Genomic DNA, 24,542 nt, shown 5'->3' on the forward strand with positions numbered 1-24,542 from the left:
AAGCGTGTTTTATTCAGTTACACACGTACCATTCAGAAGGCTGTTAGCGTTAGCCAATCTAGCTGCGGGTGAGTTTACAAGCAATTTACAGTATTTTGGAAAATAGTATGTTGTCTGTTTACTTTTAGTCTTGGGTAAGCACAAAAATGACAAAGAACAATCTGCCATAACAGACTTGACATTCTGACACTCTTCACCGGTATTAAAACGGACTCCTTCAACGAAATATAGGCAAGTTTGGTGGCACTTTTACTTGATTCAATATCTCGTGTTCAGAGCTCATATGAGTCAATTCCACCATTTTTTATATTTCATTTGAATTTTTCCAGGCAGCAAGCCTTTGCAATAGGGTACGGTTCCTTGGTTTCTTTTATTTTGTACGATCCATTTTAACCCAGTTTGTTGCTCACTTTCAAATTGTAAACAAAGCCTTTGTCCAACAAGTATGGCTACCAGTGGTGTGCCATCAGGACCAGCAAGGCCTTCTCTGCTGGCCTAACAAAACCAGAAATCGTGATCATAATTAAAGATGAAAGTATTTTTTAATTGACTTTGCCTAAATATCGAACAGTATTCATATTCTCTTCATGTCATATTATGCTCCTTCCAGTGCTGTTGTTTTTAGTTTTAGTTTGTATCCAATCAGAATTCAGCTAGCTTATGTTGCCATGCTGTATGAAATCTGCCCGAGGCCTTCAGAATCAACAATGCGGGAGTCCGTGAACTGTAAGTGAACGGGGACATACAGTTGATAGACAGTTGCGAAAGCCAATCAGATCACAAGTTGTTGTCAGTAAGGCCTTCTAGATGGTCTCACATTGAACGTGACATTTACACGTCCTGTGATTGGATACTGGGACCATTAGCGAATGAATTTGAGAACACAAAGAGTTGATAGACAGTTACGATAGCCAATCAGATCTCAAGTTGTTGACAGTAGCCTATCCAAGTAGCCTGATGTTAACGAGACTGTGATTGGATACTCACTTGTCATTCCTGCTAAGTTGCAACTTAGCAGGAAGCAGGAAGTGTTGACCCACAAAGAAGGAGAACAAAACGTTGATTAGGTGGCAGATATATATTAGCAAGGTCATTTTCAAGAAGGATATTTAAAGAGAAACTACATCTTGAAATGGGGAAATGCCCGCCATTTCCACTCGAATCAACGAGGGGTACCACTGGCTTATACGGCGTCCAATGGTTTCTACAAATTGTGAGTTCAAATATTTTATTCCTTAGTTTTTTCACGTTTAATATGTTTTTTGCAATTTTAATTTGGACAGTACCACATAAGATATGTTTTAATTGCTGATGCGGGTTTATTGATTTTTCAATGCGCCACAAAATAACCCGTTTTGTACAATGTCCAGCCGTGCGTAAATGTGTTCCTGTACAGTATTTCTCCAGCAATGGTCATGTGGTGACATCAATTATGGTAATTTGAGAGGTAATCATTGAAGTCAGACATCACTTAAGCATACTTGCCAACCTTGAGACCTCCGATTTCGGGAGGTGTGTGTGGGGGGCGGGGGCGTGGTTGGGGGCGTGGTTAAGAGGGGAGGAGTATATTTACAGCTGGAATTCACCAAGTCAATATTTCATATATATATATATATATATATAAGAAATACTTGACTTTCAGTGAATTCTAGCTATATATATATATTTATTTTATTATATATATATATATATATATATATATATATATATATATATATATATATATATATATATATATATATATATATATATAAAAATGGGGCTTCACGGTGGCAGACGGGTTAGTGCATCTGCCTCACAATACGAAGGTCCTGAGTAGTCTTGGGTTCAATCCCGGGCTCGGGATCTTTCTGTGTGGAGTTTGCATGTCCTCCCCGTGACTGCGTGGGTTCCCTCCGGGTACTCCGGCTTCCTCCCACTTCCAAAGACATGCACCTGGGGATAAGTTGATTGGCAACACTAAATTGGCCCTAGTGTGTGGATGTGAGTGTGAATGTTGTCTGTCTATCTGTGTTGGCCCTGTGATGAGGTGACGACTTGTCCAGGGTGTACCCCGCCTTCCGCCCGATTGTAGCTGAGATAGGCTCCAGCGCCCCCCGCGACCCCAAAGGGAATAAGCGGTAGAAAATGGATGGATGGATATATATATAATAAAATAAATATATATATATATATAGCTAGAATTCACTGAAAGTCAAGTATTTCTTATATATATACATATATGTACATATATATATATATATATATATATATATATATATATATATATACATATATAAGAGAAATACTTGAATTTCAGTGTTCGTTTATTTACACATATACACACACATAACACTCATCTACTCATTGTTGAGTTAAGGGTTGAATTGTCCATCCTTGTTCTATTCTCTGTCACTATTTTTCGAACCATGCTGAACACCTTCTCTGATGATGCATTCTGCTTCGTCTCCTTATTGTGTGCGCAGTTGTGCACTGCACTCTCTAAAAACCGTATATGTTATTGTCACATATGCATGTACAGTAGATGGCAGTATTGTCCTGTTTAAGAGTGTCACAACATTGCTGTTTACGGCAGACGAACTGCTTTACAGTAGACAAAAACGTGACTGCTGTTGTTGTGTGTTGTTGCCGCGCTGGGAGGACATTAATGAAACTGCCTAACAATAAACCCACATAAGAAACCAATAACTCGCCCTCATGATTGGGCAGGAACGCTGTTTATATTGTGGGAAAGCGGACATGAAAACAGGCTGTCGACACGTCACTCAGGGCCGCCTGAATTTCGGGAGATTTTCGGGAGAAAATTTGTCCCGGGAGGTTTTCGGGAGAGGCGCTGAATTTCGGGAGTCTCCCGGAAAATCCGGGAGGGTTGGCAAGTATGCACTTAAGGCCTAGGTGGGAAACACACGGCCCGCCACTGATGGCTACCCAGCCCCACAATGCATTGCAAAATCACGTGGCCTTTCGAGCCCTATATGAAGGTATCAGTTGGCGAACCATGTTCAAGAACCAATTAAGTTTGTAAATGGAGGTTCCACTGTATATTCATAAAGTTGATGTCACAAATGTGGACTTTTCCTCTCCAACTTTCACCAAAATAAAAGTCCCATCAACATCCCAGTGTCCTCAGCATGACAAGACATCGCGTGAAACCAAATCTGGGTGCCAGCAAAGTTATCCAGCAGATCTAAGTCAAATACCCTCATCCCCGCCATGGGACAACAAAGAAATGCTTCGCTGATTATCTGTATTCCGTGCATTGGCGGAGGAAGGAAGGGAGGACTAGGAGAGAGTGGGGAGCATCTTCGGACAATGTTTTTAACGGCTGTTTGAAGTGGGCGATAAGAGTTGATGAGAAAGAATGAGAGTCCAGCGACACCCGTCAAACATGATAGCGTGCAAAGACTCAGGCAGGCGATGACATCACCAGCGATGGAGGTTGTATCCACAAATGACGACGTGAGATAAAGACGTGGTGTTGTGTCGTAAGAGTGTTCTGAGCGAGGACAACAAGTCCTGGTGACAGTCTCATCTTCACTGCAACACAGTGTCCCGTTTTCAAGACTGGAAATTACTTTAGTGGTGACCCCCGTGGGTTGTATTTAATATGCTTGTTACAGTAAGACATGCTAGCATACAGTATCATCACTCAACCAAAGTTTATTTATATAGCCCTTAATCACAAGTGTCTCAAAGGGCTGCACAAGCCACAACGACATCCTAAGCTCAGATCCCACATCAGTGCAAGAAAAAACTCAACCCAATGGGATACAATGAGTTACGTAGATGTGGGGATCCCACCCTGGGTGACCGGTGTGCAATGGACGTTGAGTGGACAGTACATGTAATGCAGTTCATGAACGTTTGATAATCATTTAACAAATGACCTTATAAATAAGTGCTTAAGTCCCGACTGTTGCCATGCAAAACATTTTTGTTTTTCTTTGTCAACCAATCTTGATTCAAGGAGCTTTATTCGTCATGCCCGTACATATCAGACTGTACTAAAGTTTTCAATTGACAGGAGATAACTTTACCTTCAAAAAATAACAGCAGTGTTCTATAACCCCTCAGTACATTAAAACAAACAATACTGTGCTTATAAATGTGTTCATAAATAACAACGATAGTCAACTATTTTGCATTGTAAAAAGAACAGCAGTGGCGTGTAGCCTTCAAGTATATAAAACAAATAATATGGTGATAGTGTGATGTCATCATGTTATTTCTACTGAAATAGGCTTATAAAAAATACAAAACAGACATTTAAAGGCCTACTGAAACCCACTACTACCGACCAAGCAGTCTGATAGTTTATATATCAATGATGAAATCTTAACATTGCAACACATGCCAATACGGCCGGGTTAGCTTACTAAAGTGCAATTTTAAATTTCGCGTAAAATATCCTGCTGAAAACGTCTCGGTTTGATGACGTCTGCGCGTGACGTCACAGATTGTAGAGGACATTTTGGGACAGCATGGTGGCCAGCTATTAAGTCGTCTGTTTTAATCGCAAAATTCCACAGTATTCTGGACATCTGTGTTGGTGAATCTTTTGCAATTTGTTCAATGAACAATGGAGACAGCAAAGAAGAAAGCTGGAGGTGGGAAGCGGTGTATTGCGGCAGGTGTTGTGCCAGATAACGCACCCCCGCCGTAGAATGCACCCCCTGACTGATGTGACGGATAACACAGCCAGTGTTTCATTGTTTACATTCCCGAAAGATGACAGTCAAGCTTTACCATTGGCCTGTGGAGAACTGGGACAACAGAGACTCTTACCAGGAGGACTTTGAGTTGGATACGCAGACGCGGTACCGTGAGTACGCATGCAGCTGCGGCTTCCAAACCTTTGATCGCTTGCCCGTACGTGCGTGCCGCTATGTGCATGTCACGTACGTAACTTTGGGGACTTTGGGGAAATATATGTGCTGTATGAACTTTGGGGAGGTGAACGGTACTTTGGGCTGTGGGATTGAGTGGGTTGTGCAGATGTTTGAGTTGTATTGGCGGGTTATATGGACGGGAGGGGGGAGGTGTTTGTTATGCGGGATTAATTTGTGGCATATTAAATATATGCCTGGCTGTGTTGTGGCTAATAGAGTATATATATGTCTTGTGTTTATTTACTGTTTTAGTCATTCCCAGCTGAATATCAGGTACCACCTTCCTCTCACAGCATCTTCACTATCTGAATCGCTCCCACTGCCCTCTAGTCCTTCACTCTCACTTTCCTCATCCACAAAACTTTTCATCTTCGCTCAAATTAATGGGGAAAACGTCGCTTTCTCGGTCCGAATCACTCTCGCTGCTGGTGGCCATGATTGTAAACAATGTGCGGATGTGAGGAGCTCCACAACCTGTGACGTCACGCTACTCGTCTGCTACTTCCGGTACAGGCAAGGCTTTTTTATCAGCGACCAAAAGTTGCAAACTTTTTCATCGATGTTCTCTCCTAAATCCTTTCAGCAAAACTATGGCAATATCGCGAAATGATCAAGTATGACACATAGAATGGACCTGCTATCCCTGTTTAAATAAGAAAATCGCATTTCAGTAGGCCTTTAAAGACACATCCCTTTGTTGGTATTCATTTAAGTATCAACATTTCAGCTTTTTCTCATTATGTCATGTATTTTTGCTCTATTTTTACTCTTTTGTTGTTTTCGGGTTCATTTTATTTCTCCAATGTGCCATAAAAAAGAGCTGTATTCAGCAAATGACCCCCAGGCCACACTTTGCCTTCCTGGCGAAATCAGTACAGCAGTGGTGTTCAAAGTGTTGCCAAACGACAGAAAAATGCTTCTAAGCTGTGTTTTCTTAGCACTTATGGAAGTGATAAAGGTTTCCTTGCAAGTTTTTGGAGCTTTTCTGCATGCTGTGGTAATGCACACTACCTGGGATCGTGGTGACAGCTCTCATATGCGTTTGATTACTGAATAAATGCATGACGCAAGATGAACCTCTCTTTCACTTTTAGCGTGTACTTCTACTGGCTAATTATAGCGACAATGTGGTAAAAATGCATCACAGATCATTTCTGCTACGTCTTATTCAGTCCCCTTAAGTTGTGCACCAAATTTAGTGAGAATATGTCTCATGAGCGCATGAATTGAACAGAAAAATAGCTGCATTGGCAAGACCATAGTGGTGCATGTTTTGAAGAGTTATCTTAACAATCACACACAGGATGTCCTACAAACCAAAGAGTAAGGATTAAAAAGCATATCTGAACATCATTGTGACAACAGTATGAAATGGACTTCCAATGACACAACCAACATATGGTGAGAGCATAAAAAACAAGTTAGTTTTTATGCCAAAGGGTTTTGTGAAGGCATGGTTGTACGGCTGCAGAAAGTCTCTGGGGCCCTTGGGGTGTTGCGCCCTGTCTTTCTACCCGCTAGGGTGTGGTCTCTCGCTGGTTTGGGGGCTGGTTGTCTCCTGCATCTCCCGTGCCTTGTCCTCTGCCGGGCGCGTCTGTCTACAGCCCACCCCTGGCCTGCCCGGCGGCACGGTGGGTCCAGTGCTGGGTGTCCTGTCGCTGGCCGACCTGCCTGCGTGGGGCAGTGGTCCCTTGTTCCCTGGACACCGCAACTGCTGTTGTTTGGGGTAGACTTTCTGGGTGGCTGGGGCCGTACTTTGGCTCTTGCACATATTGGGAGAGAAATATAATGTACATGCAAACATACATGCTGTACATACGCACATAAACATGTAAATATATACATACATACAGCATGTGCATTCAAACATACATACCCAAATGCATAGGTACAAACAGGCATACACGGGTACATACGCACGCACATGCACACATACCCACACACGGTACATACATCCACGCGCACATTCACTGTACAAACATACTGTACATACATACTGTAAATACACATGCACACACAGTATACATACATACAGTCATGCATATAATCACATTTAATCAAACATAAAACTGGGTAGAAACACGGCACACTGCTAAAGCTTAACGTATATTTACCATAACAATCTATAAGGTTAATATACTCCGCTGCTTCCCCCCTTTTATCTGCTTTCTCTTGTCATTCAAGTATTCATTCTATTTATGTATTGGTGCATTTGAACCGACTGTATTGTTGATAATACAGATAATGATTATTATTCATTATCAATAGTTTTTGTTTTGTTCAGGAGAGGACACACAGAAGATAATACAAATAATAACAGAAGAAAATAGCAAATTAAAAAGATGGTTTGACAAAAACGGACTATCGTTGAATCTCAGTAAAACTAAAATAATGCTATTTGGTAACAGTAGAAGAGAAAGTCAAACACAAATACAAATAGACGGAATAGAAATTGAAAGAGTAAATGAAACCAAATTTCCAGGTATAATGATTGATGATAAATTGAACTATAAATCTCATCTAAAAAATATACAACATAAAGTAGCAAGAAACACATCAATAATGAATAAAGCAAAACATGTTCTTGACCAAAAATCACTTCATATCCACTACTGCTCGCTACTGTTACCATATCTGAGTTACTGTGTAGAATATGGGGAAATAACTACAAAAGTATACTTCATTCATTAACGGTGTTATGAAAAAGATCAGTTAGAATAATACATAATGTTGGATATAGAGAACATACCTATTTATTGAATCAAAAATACTGAAATTCCACGACATAGTGAATTTGCAAACAGCTAAGATTATACATAAAGCAAACTATAACCTGCTACCCATGAATATACAACAATTCTTCTCAAATAAAGAGGAGAAATATAATCTCAGAGAAAAATGTAATTTAAAACATTTGTATGCACGTACAACACTTAAGACCTTCAGTATATCAGTATGTAGAATTAAATTGTGGAATGGATTAAGCAAAGCAATCAAACAATGTACTGATATGATCCACTTCAAGAAACTCTTCAAACTTAAAGTGTTTACAAAGTACAAAGACGAAGAACCATGATAAACATTCTGGATTTATTCCATCCATCCATTCTTTCATTCTCAAAATAATCTTACTTATCTCATTATATGTAATATGACTTACTTCACCAATTATTATTTATTTATTTATTTTTATTGTGATTACTTATGGAGTATATTGTGAATAAATTGAGAACAGGAAGTGAACAAAAGTTTTAGCAACTGCTATGTAAAAGAAAAGGGGTAGGATTAAATAAGCTCTGCTTCTTCCTACTCCTTTTCGAACATGTTGAAAAGAGAAACTGGAAATTGTGATGTATTATGTGTACAAACTCAAACTCAAACTCAATAGTGTTATTTATATTAGTATTTTTTTATTGCTCCAGTTGTAGTGCAATATTGTTTCATTGTCATTTCTGTGTTATTACTATCTACTTCATTAAGTGCTTCTTTGCTATAATTTTTGGTATAATATATTTGTACATATTGTATTTGCCGATGTTGTTGTTGTTGTTGTTTTTTGTTGTTGTTGTTATCTTGTCTTATCCTCTTGTCTTTGCAATTTCCCCCTCTGTCTTATTTATCTTCTTCTTTCTATTCCCTCCTGCTCCGGTCCGGCTGTGCCAGACATTAAATAAATCAATTTAATGAAGTCAAATACAAATAAGGCAACAAGAGAAGTATCTCACGCTTCTCTTTTCTGAAGTGAATCTGTACAGCAGATGTGGGCATCTAAATCAACAATATGATTTGCCTGAGTAGCTGAACAACACATGTTAAAAAAAAAACACTTAATTAAATCAAGAAAGTACATTGTGGTGGTGAGTAACAGTTTTATTTTTAGAACAAGCAGAGTGGGGGAAAAAATACAATCATTCAATTCTGAGGAAAAAAATAAAATTTTAATTTCCCAAGCTAACACCTGCATCAGATTAAATCTGTCTGCCATTGAAAAGGAGTGTTCCCACCTTGGAGAGCTGATGCACCAGGTAAAATGACATGAATCATGGCTCCAAAAAGAGATATGTCAAGAGAAACAAAGTAGAGGATTATCAAAAGTCTTCAAGAAGGTAAATCATCATGCAATGTTTCAAAAGACTTTGATTGTTCACAATCCGCTGTGTCTCAACTCTGGACCAAACAACATGGGAGGTTGTAAAAGGAACGCATACTGGTAGACCAAGGAAAACATGGAAGTGTCTAGACTGAAAATTTGAAGCAATATGTCTTGAAAACTTATTTCGGTGTGGAGATTGCATGTTCTCTCCATGACTGCGTTGGTTCCCTCCGGGTACTCCGGCTTCCTCCTACCTCCAAAGACATGCACCTGGGGATAGGTTGATTGGCAACACTAAATTGGCCCTAGTGTGTGAATGTAAGTGTGAATGTTGTCTGTCTATCTGTGTTGGTCCTGTGATGAGGTGGCGACTTCTCCAGGGTGTACCCCGCCTTCCGCCCGAGTGCAGCTGGGATAAGCTCCAACACCCCCGCCCCCAAAGGGGACAAGAAAATCGATGGATGGATGGATGGATGAATGGATGTCTTGAAAACAGAAAATGCACAGCAAAAAAAAATGAAGAAAATGTGGACAGAAACTGGATTCATCGTCTGTGAGCGAACCGTATAAAATAGCCTAAAGAAAATGGGATTGAAACACAGAAAACTAAAAGAAAAACGTCATTAACATGTAAACAAAAAAAACAACCAGGTTCCAATGGGCTAAGGAAAAGCAATCTTGGACTATGGATGACTAGATGAAAGACATATTCAGTGATGAATCTTGAATCTACGGTTTGGTACCGTTCCAATGAGATTTATGAAGACGACTGCCTGAAGAAAACATGCCATTTTCCACAATCACTGATGATATGGGCCTGCATGTCAGGTAATAGCACTGGGGAGATGGCTGTCATTACATCGTCAATAAACGCACAAGTTTACATTGACATTTTGGACACTTTTCCTTTTCCATTAATTGAAAGGATTTTTGAGGATGATGACATCCTTTTTCAAGATGATAATGCATCTTGCCACAGAGCAAAAACTGTAAGAACTTGCCTTGGAGAAAGATACATAAGGTCAATGTCACGGCCCGGGCGCATGCCAATGCGCACTCATCTGTGCGCTCTGTTGATTGCGCCTCCAGGAGCGCACCTGCGCGCATCACTCCGGCTGCAGCGGGAAGCTGCAATCAATCTGCAATCTGCACACCTATTGCTGATGAGCTCCTTGGGCTTCTCAACCACCTCTTAAGGCCCAAGCTGTTTGTTTACATGCTTTTTTAAATTTCTCTTTGCTATTTGGGCTCATTGGTGTCAGAGTTTGTAGGACGCGAACCCCAAGATGCAGAGAAGGCGGAAGGCGTTATACGGGAAAACATGATTTAATGTTCGAAATAAAGTAAAAACACAAACTAGGAACAGGCAAAATGGAAACAGGAACCAGAAAACAGAAAAACTGGAAATAGCAAACGGCTAACAGGATCTGGCTAACAGGAAAACAAGAAGCTAGGAGAAACCAACCGTAAATAGCTATAAGGAACAGCTTACCGCTATGACGACAGCGACAAGGACAGGTAGACACTACAATGACATCGGCAATGACAATCAGGTAGTGATGACAATGATCCAGCAGTGACTGGAGGGTAGGGCAGGTATAAATAGCAGCTGGCTGATTGACACCAGGTGTGGCCAGGTGCCAATCAGCCACAGCTGAGGGGACACAGCACTCAGGGAGACAAGTAGCAAACTGTCAGGGACAAGCCTGACAGTAGCCCCCCTTCCTATAACGGATACCAGACGTTCTAGGAACCCCCCCCCCCCAAAAAACAGTCCAAAGTCACGGGAGGGTGGAGGGAGGACAAGGAGGTGGGCCACCAGGCCAAGTGTCCCCGCAACCAGCGGGGAAGAGTTAGGTGGCGACGGCGAGTTGAACGCCGCTGGCGAGGCGGCTCGACCGCCGGCGTGGGAGCACCCACCGGAGACGATGGTGGTGGCGCCCTCTGCTGCTGGCCCACCGGAGACGAGGATGGTGGCGCCCTCTGCTGCTGGCCCACCGGAGACGAGGATGGTGGCGCCCTCTGCTGCTGGCCCACCGGAGACGAGGATGGTGGCGCCCTCTGCTGCTGGCCCACCGGAGACGAGGATGGTGGCGCCCTCTGCTGCTGGCCCACCGGAGACGAGGATGGTGGCGCCCTCTGCTGCTGGCCCACCGGAGACGAGGATGGTGGCGCCCTCTGCTGCTGGCCCACCGGAGACGAGGATGGTGGCGCTCTCGGCTGCTGGCCCACCGGAGACGAGGATGGTGGCGCCCTCTGCTGCTGGCCCACCGGACAGGATGGTGGTGCCATAGGTTGTAGACCCACCGGAGTGCATGGTGGCGTCTGCCGGCCCACCGGAGTGCATGGTGGCGTCTGGCGGCCCACCGGAGTGCATGGTGGCGTCTGCCGGCCCACCGGAGTGCATGGTGGCGTCTGCCGGCCCACCGGAGTGCATGGTGGCGTCTGCCGGCCCACCGGAGTGCATGGTGGCGTCGTAGGTTGCAGACCCACCGGAGTGCATGGTGGCGTCGTAGGTTGCAGACCCACCGGAGTGCATGGTGGCGTCTGCTGGCCCACCGGACTGCATGATGGCGTCTGCTGGCCCACCGGAGAGGATGGCGCCGTCTGTTGCAGACCCACCGGAGATGATGGTGGCGTCTGCCGGTCCACCACCGGACTGCATGGTGGCGTCTGCCGGTCCACCGGACTGCATGGTGGCGTCTGCCGGTCCACCGGAGAGGATGGCGCCGTCTGTTGCAGACCCACTGGGGTGAGGAGTAGCTGTGCCTCCCCAGCTGCACAGCTACTCATAGCCCCCCCCCAAAGGGACGGATCCCAGACGTCGCCAGATAGGCCCACAGACGACAGGGGTGGGTGGGAGAGGGCTTGGAATGAGGCCGAACTTTTCTTTAATTTATCCATTAATTCCAAAGCCTTGTTCAGCCTCTCCGCCATGGACATGTCTGCGAGGTTCGAATTTGGCTGGATCATTATGTCAGAGTTTGTAGGACGCGAACCCCAAGATGCAGAGAAGGCGGAAGGCGTTATACGGGAAAACATGATTTAATGTTCAAAATAAAGTAAAAACACAAACTAGGAACAGGCAAAATGGAAACAGGAACCAGAAAACAGAAAAACTGGAAATAGCAAACGGCTAACAGGATCTGGCTAACAGGAAAACAAGAAGCTAGGAGAAACCAACCGTAAATAGCTATAAGGAACAGCTTACCGCTATGACGACAGCGACAAGGACAGGTAGACACTACAATGACATCGGCAATGACAATCAGGTAGTGATGACAATGATCCAGCAGTGACTGGAGGGTAGGGCAGGTATAAATAGCAGCTGGCTGATTGACACCAGGTGTGGCCAGGTGCCAATCAGCCACAGCTGAGGGGACACAGCACTCAGGGAGACAAGTAGGAAATAAAGACAAAATAAAAGTGCTGGACAGAAAACTAAGACAAACTCAGAGAAAAAACTAACACAGTCAAACTGTCAGGGACAAGCCTGACAATTGGACCCTAATTAGAATAAAAACTAAGAATCATCTTTTGATATGATGTATTTAGTCCATAAGTAACAAACGTGTACTTCATGTTTAGTGACATACTAATTTTTATTTTTACACTTTTTTTTCCAAATTCCATTGTATGTAGTACTCTTCTGACACCACCAGATGGCAGTATACGTGTCCACATAAGCACATAAGACCCCAATTCAGTAGTGTACACAATTTTTGGAAATAAGAGCTAAAAAGTGCTGTCCACGCATGTAGCCACTAAGCCTTTCAAGGTTTTAAGCCGGTGCAGACCTGCGTTCCGGACCAGAATGTAATCATCTATTCCCGTAGTAAGCATCCCGTCTCTGGCTCCCCCGTGTACTTTCTCTCTCTGTGTCTTCCCAGTTCCCGTGTTTTATGTCCTTTGTGTTTCCCGCAGTTCTTCCCGTGTCTCCCGTGATCGAGCTGTGTGCCTCGACTTCCCTCTGGACTTTGGACTGCCTCCCTCAATCCTCGACCCCTGCTTGGACACGGACCTTTTGACGCTTCGCTATATTCCCTGACTACCTGCCTGTCCCACGGACATTCGAGCCTGCCTTTCCCCTCCGGGACTTCCTGCTTCTCACTCAACGTTACGGTAACACTCAACAGCTAATACCCACACATAGTCTTACACCATACACTCTTGAATTTAGTCACACTCCATTCTCTAGTTTAGATTGTATTTTTGTTGTTTGATTATTATATATATTGTGCATATATATAATAAATCATAGAGCTTAATAACGACAACCCTCTTGTGGTCTGTGCCATCTACACTCCCCCCGTAAACATAACAGTCAACCTGCAAAGCAGATCTGACAACAAGCAATCAGAGAAAGTTGGAGCAAATTTGTGTTTTTTTGTTTCTTTGTTTTTCATGAATCCATCATTTCCCCTCAGAATTGACTAATTTCATATTTTCTTTCACTCAGCTAAAAATGGAACTTAACTACCACAATTTATTTTTTGGATTACTTTTAGTGTTTCTTAAAGCCAGAAAGTTACCATTTAAAAAGCTGTGTCATGTCTGTTATCTGCTTTTATCTACAATACAACTGAATGGACATCCTCCAAGTCTGCTGATTCCCTCTTTTTTTTTTCCAGAGGTTGTATAAGATCGGAAACACTGCAATCATTCCATCCGGTATTTAAATATAAACAAAACTGTCCAATATTTCCCCTGCTGTCCCTGAGCCAACAACACATGATGTCAAACAATTGCAGGACACATTGTCAGTCTTGGCATGGGTTTGCGGACTCACAGATTCAACACACAATCACACAAGATGCCAAAAGAGGAACACATTTACAATCATCAACAATGTTTGTCATTGTGCAATTTGTTCATGCTGGCGCAAACAAAAGCCAAAGGAAGAACCACGCAAGTGTGTATTCTCTTTCGTGCATCGCATGCCTGGCACTCCAACTATCTGTCTGCTTGGCTCTTGTTTCTCTGCAGGCTCACGCTCGGCAGATAAGAACCAGGAGAGGAATCAAGATAACGCAGAGGCGCAGACATTCAGCCCTGCTAATCCTGACAGAGCTAACTCGACAATAGTCTCCTTCTAACCCTGATTTAGAGACTCTGACATCACATAATTAGCCCTGAAAACACGGATAATCACAATCTCGATCAACGAGCAATTAGTGAGGACATGAGCTGAGGGCTCCTCCGAGATGTTGATTCAGAGGCTGGATTCAGGAGACACATCTCTTATAGCACAACCTTATAAACAGTCCCCACGAAATAAAATGGTGTGATTGCTGGCCTAAAATACCTGAATTTGCAGCAGCTTTTTCAGAAAGTTGCGATGTTTTGAGTCTTATTTTACTAATGTTGAATTCACTTGTGATTTTATGAATTTGTTATCTATGTTTTTAGTGTTGATTGTAACCTTCACCTCAAAAAGCACAAGACAACAACAATTTAAAAACAAATACCGTATTGATGTTTGTCTGGTTTTATATCACATTGATTTAAAAGTAGACAAAATAAAGCACCTACTCAGAGCTCATTGTCAAATTACTGTACTGTTAAATTAATTATAACTAATACTAGTAATGAGATTGGTAGGTCGCGAGTTCAAACCCCCGCCGAGTCATACCAAAGACTATAAAAATGGGACCCATTACCAGACTTTTTTTTTTTTTTTTTACAGATTGTGTATGTAAACATAGGAATATGATATAGAATATAGAATGATTTGAATATTTAATTGAATAACTGTGATCAAGATTTTAATCATTTTATCAAACATTTTAAGTATCAGTATGAGCAGTGGTATGACCAATACTGCCCTTACGAACTACTTGGTATTGGATCGATACACAAACGTATCACCCATAGCTCATGTAAAGTATCCAACCAACAGATGATAAGATCCAACCAACAGAAGATAAGTGTTGATTATATTTAAAAATATATTTAGATAGAAACATGTTACAACAGAAAGTAGCCATATATTAACAGTAAATTAACAAGTAGATAAATAATAGTTTTGATAAAATGATACAACTTGAAACGACGTAATAGGTTACTGCATATGTCAGCAGCTAAAATAGAAGTTTTTTCAACCCGTATTGAAATTTTTCTAATCTAATTTATTTGCCTATTTATCTAGCCAGAAACTGCAATATATATCGGGATATAGATTCAGTATTATAGATATTGATATAAATGTATATAAGCCATATCACCCATCCCTACGACACTTACAAACAAAAGGTAAGAACTGAAAAGGTCAGGGAGAGTCGGCAGGAACAGAAAGTCAGGCACAGAGCAAAATGTTCTTATGCATGATACAGATTATGAGACGAATTAATCATGTGCTCATTTTGCAGTTAAATAAATATATGCTTGAATAAAATGTTGTTATGTACAGGGGGAGGAGACGGCACAGACAACAGGGGCGTAGTATTAAGCTCTATTTATACAGTATATATATATATATATATATATATATATATATATATATATATATATATATATATATATATATATATTATATATATATATATATGAACTATATATATATATATATATATATATATGAACTATATATATATATATATATATATATATATATATATATATATATATATATATATATATATATATATATATATATATATATATATATATACTGTATAAATAGAGCTTAATACTACGCCCCTGTTGTCTGTGCCGTCTCCTCCCCCTGTACATAACAACATTTTTTTCAAGCATATATTTATTTAACTGCAAAATGAGCATGTGATTAATTCGTCTCATAATCTGTATAATGCATAAGAACATCAATACATATATATATATATATATATATATATATATATATATATATATATATTATATATATATATATATATATATTATATAATATAATATATATATATTATATATATATATATATATATGAACTATATATATATATATATATATATATATGAACTATATATATATATATATATATATATATATAACAAATAAAAATATTAAATTAACAAGGGAATGGAGTGTGACTAAATCCGGGAGTGTATGGTGTGTGACTATGGGTGGGAATTAGCTGTTGAGTGTTTAGTGAGAGGCAAGTCCAAAAAGGGCAGGGCAGGCTCGTAGATCCGAGAGACAGGCAGGAAGTCGGGGGCGATAGAGAAGCGTCAAAAGGTCCGTGTCCAGGCGGAAGGTCGAGATCCAAGAGGCAGCCAGAGAACCAGAGGGGAACACAGGGGAGACAAGACACACAGCTCGTCGGGAACGAAGGGTTGCTGCAAGAAACGACATGGGGGACACGGGACCAATCAAACATGAAGAGGGAGAAACACAGAGAGAGAGTATGCATCCAGCGTGGATAATTTTGGCTTACTGTACAGGACAGGTAGCTACGTTCTGGCGCGGGATGGCAGGTTGTGCAGGCTTATGAAGGCGGTCCTCTGATCAGCCGCAGGTGCGCTGATTGCTGGAGATTGATTGCGGCCATTAGAGCGCACAGATGAGTGCGCATTGGAATGCGCCTGGGCTGTGACAAATGTAGCATAATTTTCCCCCAGATGTCACCTGCTGGACCCCCAAAAAGCAGAGTATGTCTGTGTATGAACTTTGCTCCAAACAGGTATTATTTCTTCATAAACTTTTGTTCTTAATCACATGTTGCTCACCCTAATTGACCCTCAGACATCAAAGGGGAAAGTCTCCCACCTGCTGTCAAGTCCTTTACATTCCTGGCTTCTTGTCGCCTCGTCAGTGGCACCCTCTGACTCCCCAAGAGCCTTTCTTGGCTCAAACATAACCCAATAAGTGTGTTTACTGCTCAGGTCAGAGGTCACACGTTCAACAATGATGAACATGTTGTGTATCGTCTTAATGATTCATTAAAAACTGATTTAACCTTCCTAAAATATCTTCAGCTTACATGAGAGAGCTAAATATTGTTATTCTTTGACTGCAGTTTCGTTTTATTAGGAAGCAAAGAGTCTATAAAGCCGCCTTGGCGGAGGCAGAAAGTGTTGACGTTCCCTGGAATTTTCTCCCGCTCCCCCACGAGTGTGCCTGAAAATAAGATGGAGGTCTGCTAAATTCAAAAAGCTTTATGGAATCATACTCCAACACCGGGGGGGGTCAGGGTTTAGGAGAGACATGTTATTCGTATGGAGAGAATATTCCAGACTCTTCTGAGCGGCTTTGTTGGACTTTTTAAATCGCATGTGAGTTGACATGATGTCATAGCGAACATGAATGCATATTTCATGCTTGCCACAACCAGCAACATTTCTACATAAGATAATATATCATACAGTATTTATATAGCACCAAACACAACTGCATATATCAGGCATGTAATGATATTGTTTTAACAACAATTCGCACTAAAAGAACACCTCCAGGCAACTTCAACCCTAAACTAACACCCTCCCTTCCTCATCATACCTCTTCGGATTGTAAATAATCAAATGTAGACACTTTTTCTTATACTTTCTGATCTCTCTCTCTGTGTCCACTACTTGCTGTACATATCCTACCAAGTCAGTACTACACTGTTCCAATGTCAATTTCTCTGATGATGCAATTGTTGATGACTGAAGTGTTGATACCAACCAAACCTAACTCCCCCCTTCCATATCCCACACCCCAGATTGTAAATAAAGTAAATAATTCAATGTATATACTCTGATGATTATCTTGTGTGATGACTGTCTTATGAAAATAGTACATATCTGTATCATGAATTAATTTAAGTGGACCCCGACAAGTTGAAAAACTTATTCGGGTGTTACCATTTAGTGGTCAATTGTACGGAATATGTACCGTATTTTTTGGAGTATAAGTCGCACCTGCCGAAAATGCATAATAAAGAAGGAAAAAAACATATATAAGTCGCACTGGAGTCCGGCCAAACTATGAAAAAAACTGCGACTTATAGTCCGAAAAATACGGTACTTCACTGTGCAATCTACTAATAAAAGTTTCAATCAATCAATCAAATCGATTCGATAAATGTGGTTGCAAACACAATTCAGGAGCAATCTCACTTTTTTAGAACAATTCGATCGGAAACGAGCCAGTCAGTTGAAATCGATTTAGCAACTTTTGAGCAAAAAACAAAAAACAAATTAAATACTGGACACTGCATGTGAAGTTTTCCATATTCCTGTTATTTCTTATAAGGGAATTATGTATAAATAAATTATGGATACAAACAAACAAGTAAACAACAATTAATGGCCAATGCATTTACATCTTATTTGAATAAAGTGCAACCAACACCTTAGGTTGAATTAACAAGGGGAAACCTTTTCTGCTCACATTTTCAACTTTCAAAGCGCATTTCAATAAACGTACAGAAATCAACATTTTAACAATAGACTTAGACTTGGATAAACGTTAAATCCATTCGCTCCAAATTACAAAAGGAAGGAAAAGGACAACTAAACGCTCACAAGAGCACAAAAAAGAGGGTGAAAACAAGAAATAAAATGTAGACCAACAATATACAAGAGATATTATATATAACAGATGCAGAAAAAAAGGGGTAGCAAAAAAATATGAAAATAGATCAATTATAAATAAATATAACAAAGAAAGGTGCGGTAATGCTGAAGCGGTCTAGTAATAATATATGATAATAAATATTATATATATCTATCTATATCTACCGGTATACAAACGTACTACACTATAACCACATATAAACCTGCTTGATGCTTCGGAAAGTTGCTGGGGATCAATTTTGGTTCAGATCAGGTAGAGGTTGAGCTGAGCCAGGATTTTATGGCACTTTTAAAATTTAGTAGGGAAGTTCGAATTTTAAGGTCTGTTGGTAGTGCATTCCACTGTGTGGTGGCAAAATAGTAGAATGCATTTTTTCCCATGAGAGTCTTGAATTTGGGGGGGACGAGGTCTGAGGAACGCCCTCTCGTGTAGTACCTGTGAGCATGGCTTACTCTGGTGAAATAGTTAGACAGGTACTAAGGGACAGTTTCTCTGAGTATTTTGAATACTATGCACATTGCAATTTGGTGTACTCTTTCCTAAACTCTAAGCCATCCTAAATTGGTAAAGTGGGCTTGAGTTAGGTGAGTCCTGTATTGAGCAGGAGTCTCACCAGCTTGTTTTGGGAAGTTTTCAGTTTTGTTTTTAGTGGCTTGGGGATACTGGTGAACAGGGACGTGCACATGATTATAGAGGGGCAGGGGCTCAAAGTCAGAAAAGGGCAGGACATTTTTTTTTGGTCCTTTACACAATATGGAAATTAATGTAAAATTAAATTTGCTAATAGGAAGCTAACTATACAACTATACTATACTGCAATATTTGATAAGACCTCTTCTCCTACATCACTTGTATCTCCTTCAACTTCCCCCTCATCTATGGCTTCCTCTGCAGTAGTATCATCTGCCTCCCTTCCTGTGGATTCTTCCTCCCCAACATTTACCGGGATTTCTATGGCTTCCTCTGTGTCAGGAGTTGCATCTAAAGCCTCTTTTCTCTCAGGTGTTGCTTCTACACTCTCCACCTCCTCTCTCTCAGGTGTTGCTTCTAAGGTCTCTGCCTCTCTCTCAGGTGTGACACTTTCTGAGGTCTGTGGTCTTTCTTCAATTCTGGTGCTAGTACTTGGTTTTAGCCATGCATTAAGAGGTCTGCTACCCTTAGCTGCTTCCTGGTGCTCCTTCTCCTTCCTTTTCTGTATCCTTTATTTTTTTGGCATTGTGCTGCAGGCATAATCAACATGAATCAAGTTTAAATACAGATGGTAATATTCCTAACAGATAACCTACATCTTATATCCCCAGAATGCTGAAATTATTATTATTATTAATAATAATAATAATAATAATGATAATAATGGGATGAGAATCAGCACCTCCAAGTCCGAGTCCATGGTTCTCGCCTGGAAAAGGGTGGAATGCCATCTTCGGGTTGGGGAGGAGACCCTGCCCCAAGTGGAGGAGTTCAAGTACCTCGGAGTCTTGTTCACGAGTGAGGGAAGAGTGGATCGTGAGATCGACAGGCGGATCGGTGCGGCGTCTTCAGTAATGCGGACGCTGTATCGATCAGTTGTGGTGAAGAAGGAGCTGAGCCGGAAGGCAAAGCTCTCAATTTACTGGTCGATCTACGTTCCCATCCTCACCTATGGTCATGAGCTTTGGGTTATGACCGAAAGGACAAGATCACGGGTACAAGCGGCCGAAATGAGTTTCCTCCGCCGGGTGGCGGGTCTCTCCCTTAGAGATAGGGTGAGAAGCTCTGTCATCCGGGGGGAGCTCAAAGTAAAGCCGCTGCTCCTCCACATGGAGAGGAGCCAGATGAGGTGGTTCGGGCATCTGGTCAGGATGCCACCCGATCGCCTCCCTCGGGAGGTGTTTAGGGCACGTCCGACCGGTAGGAGGCCACGGGGAAGACCCAGGACACGTTGGGAAGACTATGTCTCCCGGCTGGCCTGGGAACGCCTCGGGATCCTCCGGGAGGAGCTGGACGAAGTGGCTGGGGAGAGGGAAGTCTGGGCTTCCCTGCTTAGGCTGCTGCCCCCGCGACCCGACCTCGGATAAGCGGAAGAAGATGGATGGATGGATGGATTATTATTATTATTATTATTATTATTATTATTATTATCATCATCATCATCATCATTATCATTATTCTTATTATCGTTATTATTATTATTATTTTGTTAACCCACACAGAAATAGCAAAGTCACTATAAACTTTATATCTAAACCTCTACTGTGAGAGAAATGTGATCCGCCGTAAACACAGTGCATTTTATTTTGAAAATTAACCCGGTGTTTTATTTTGTATTTTGTACACTACTTCCTGTCCCGCACGATCCGCTCTGCTCTGTGCGGATTTGATGTGCCGTGCTCCGACGTCCGGCAAAAACAGAAGCTGACACATTGAATAATAGAATAATACAGCGTTTTTCTGAAATATTACCCATATTAGATGCTGAATAAGTGGACGGCGACTAGACCATAACTCACAGGTTCAAGTTGCTCCACTGTCACGTCTCCTCAGCGCCGCAGTTGGCTCTCTCTCCTCTCACTTACTCACTCACTCGCCCTCTCTCTCTCTCTCTCTCTCTGGCGGAAGCGGCAGGCTCAAACAACCCGGTATTACAAGAAAACGTGGAGTTTTTGTACCGCTGTTTTTTTTTTACATCCCTGACAGGAATTTATTAATGTTGTTCAAAGAAAAAAAAACGAAAAAAAAAAAAAAAACACACACACCGGCAGAGGGCACTTTTTAAGACGAGGCAAAAAGGGCAGGGGCTCAAGCACCCATAGGGCCCTATGTGTGCACCTGCCTGCTGGTGAACCATGAGGTGCAGGCGTAGTCAAAATGACACTCTATGAGGGCACCGGCAAGGGTCTTAAGTGTATCCCTGTTGATAAACGCAGAAATCCTGCCCAAAAATTGAGTTTTATTATTGATCTTGGTAATTGCTTTTAATGCCATTTTTTCACCCTAGAGTGTTGTCGAATTTACATGGTATGCTAAATTAACTCGGATTAAACGCCACTAATCCAATTGCAAACATGTGATTAATCTGGTTTAAAAATCTCATTGTTTGATAGCACTATTTTATACCTTTTTTAGTCATTTACTATGCTTATACTTACATGTTTTCTCTTTTGTGGTGCACACACACAATATATATATGCTGACATACGCGCATACACGCGCACGCACACACACTATAAGGACTGTGAAAAGGAACATTTTTGTCATGATCCGTTGCCCGGATTATGTTTGTTTAGTTTTGGACTCCCTCAGGTCCTGTTTTGTGCACCCCTGGGTTTGTGTTTTAGTTGCCATGGGTGCAGTTAGTGTCACCTGCCTCTGATTAGTGTTTGAGACGCTCACCTGCGGCCGGGCACTAATCACTAGGGATGATGTTCGAAACCGATTCTCCCGGTTGTTCGATAAGAAAAGAACCGATTCCACGGACTCGAATCCCTTTTTGAGAACCGGTTCCCGTTATCGAGGCCACTATAGTAAAGAAAAATAGTTAGTCCTTTATTCGAATCCCTGGGAACGAATCCCAAATGGACAATGTTATGCCCATTTGATTGTAGACTCTTACTGACATCTTGTGGCGATATGAAAATACTACGCGTCAATAGTTTGGGCACTTCCGGGTTGACAATGTTAGTACAGATCAAGAGACAATTGAGAAATAGACAAGTTGTGTTAGCTCTTACAAGCCTTGGAAAAGATAAGTCTGTAAGTAAACTGTTTAACTTGTTTATGTAACTCAATATTTAGGTGGAAAGTGGTTAAATTTGATAGTAAGATGTTGAAAAACGATTTTTGTGCACTGTTTCAATGGATGTTTTGAGGACTTAAAATGGCTGCCAGTCGTGTATTTCCACCATCAAAATAGTTTCAACACTCAGAAGTATTTGTTTGATGATAGTACTGTATATTTGTGTGAAGCTAATATTTACATATTGTGTATTACATTTCAGTATGTTAATTGAATCACATAGCTTATACATTTGTCATTGTGTGTATTTCAGTTTAAAAAAATATATAAAAATAACAGTCCAGTGCAAGACAAAAGTAAAGATAGGAAAAGACAAAGCAAGATCAACAACAATAAAGATCCTAAATGGATTAATCTACTTTGGAACTTTATTAGACGTCTTGGATTGTTTGTTAGCTGTCTGCCTGTGTGTGTAGTTAGTATGTTCCAATAGCAGCAGAAGTGCACTTTTTGGAGAGCTGTATTATTTTCAGTTTTGTGCCCAAGGGACTGATTTTATTTAACACTATATTATTATTTATACACCTATAGTGATCACAGAGACAGGTTGTTTTTGTGTTACTGTATATATTTGTTTTTCTGAAAAATCCCACTTAATATACTTTGAGTAACAACATCCATCCATCCATCCAGTCAATATTTATTTTTTTTATTTTTTTAGGGGGGTAAGAGTCAATATTTATTTATTTTATTTTAGTTTTTTCTTATAAAAAAAAAGTGAGCTTTTGTTAAACCAAATATTGTGTTTTTTCCATATACAACAACCTATCTGGATTCGATAAGAGAATCGATAAGGAATCGGTTCGATAAGAAGATTCGATAATGGGCTCGAACTCGATCATTTCTTATCAAACATCATCCCTACTAACAGGGCCGGCCCGTGGCATAGGCCGTATAGGCAAATGCTAAGGGCGCCGTCCATCAGGGGGCGCCACGCCAGTGCCACAAATGTTGGAGAAAAAAAAGAAAAAAAAAAAAGTTGGTACTATTATTTCTAAATACAAAAAATAATCCCACGATAATTAAAATGCAAAGTAAAGCCTATTTAATAGAAATATTATTTGTTACAACATCACGCCCCCTCCACCTCCCCCCGCACGGTGCGCCCCCTCCCTTCCCGTATCATGACTCTTTTTGGACGTCACCACATCAAAAAATCAACACAAGATGTCAAAACGGCCAAAACTGTCAGGTGCCCAGGGAAGAAAAAAGAGAAAAGAAGAGGAGGAGAAACGAGAAAAGACAGAGGTAGCAGGTAGGTGAGCCGAACATGAAATTATTTGTCTGTTACAGAATGTGATAGTAACCCGGCTTTTTAGCATTAAGCTAATGTCACATGATTCGGCAATTGCTAATCAATAAATAGCTAGTTCTGTTTTAACGTCGGGTTAATATTGTGGAGGGGGCTAAATTGTTATGGAAAATAATAATGTAACGTTAGGTAATTACAGTACTCCCACCTTACATTTTTCAGGGACATTTGTATTAGATCTTTTAAGCAGCTGTTTTTTGTTTACATTGTTATTGCCTTCTGGTTAGCTATGTTTGCCCTGCAGGTAATAGTCACTTTTCCACCCCTTTATATATTAGGTATAGTTGTAAGTAAAAAAAAAAAGGTCAAATACAAAGCTATTCGGTTTCTTGTGAGTATATACACTTCACTGCCGATGTGGGGGGGCGCCACCTAAAATCTTGCCTAGGGCGCCAGATTGGTTAGGGCCGGGCCTGCCTACTAATCACAGAGCTATTTATTCCTGCTTTTCGCCACACTACGTCTGGCTGTCTTATTTGCTTCCATGCCACAGTTATGACGTCTACTTATTTGTTCGCTGAGCTAAGCTTCGCCATTTGTTTGCCCGTTCATATGCTATGTTTTTCTTGTTAGCTATTCCGTTAGGTTCCCGTGCTATAGGCACTCTTGTTTTGTTTATTTTTGTATTTTTGCAGGTTTCATGGACAATAATGCATTGTCTCACCTGCACCTTGCCTCCGGAGTTCCGTCTGCATCCTGGGAGAACGATCCACGCAGCAAAATGTGATGACGTCGTAATAACTTTAACATTAAAATGCAGAGGCAGAGGTGGAAAAAAGGTAGTCCCTGTCGTTAGCTATCGTTAGGCGCTGTAATTGTTTTTAAATGCTTAGCTGGAATGAGATCATGTGATGTGATCATTTGGAACAAATATATTCCCTTAATATTGTAAAATGTTGTTAAATATACAGTATTTTGTCGAAATATTAACCCTACTTTTTTTTCCCTCGCATTGAATCC

This window comes from Nerophis lumbriciformis, linkage group LG28 (genome assembly GCF_033978685.3).
Source record: "Nerophis lumbriciformis linkage group LG28, RoL_Nlum_v2.1, whole genome shotgun sequence".
NCBI classification, from domain to species: domain Eukaryota; kingdom Metazoa; phylum Chordata; class Actinopteri; order Syngnathiformes; family Syngnathidae; genus Nerophis; species Nerophis lumbriciformis.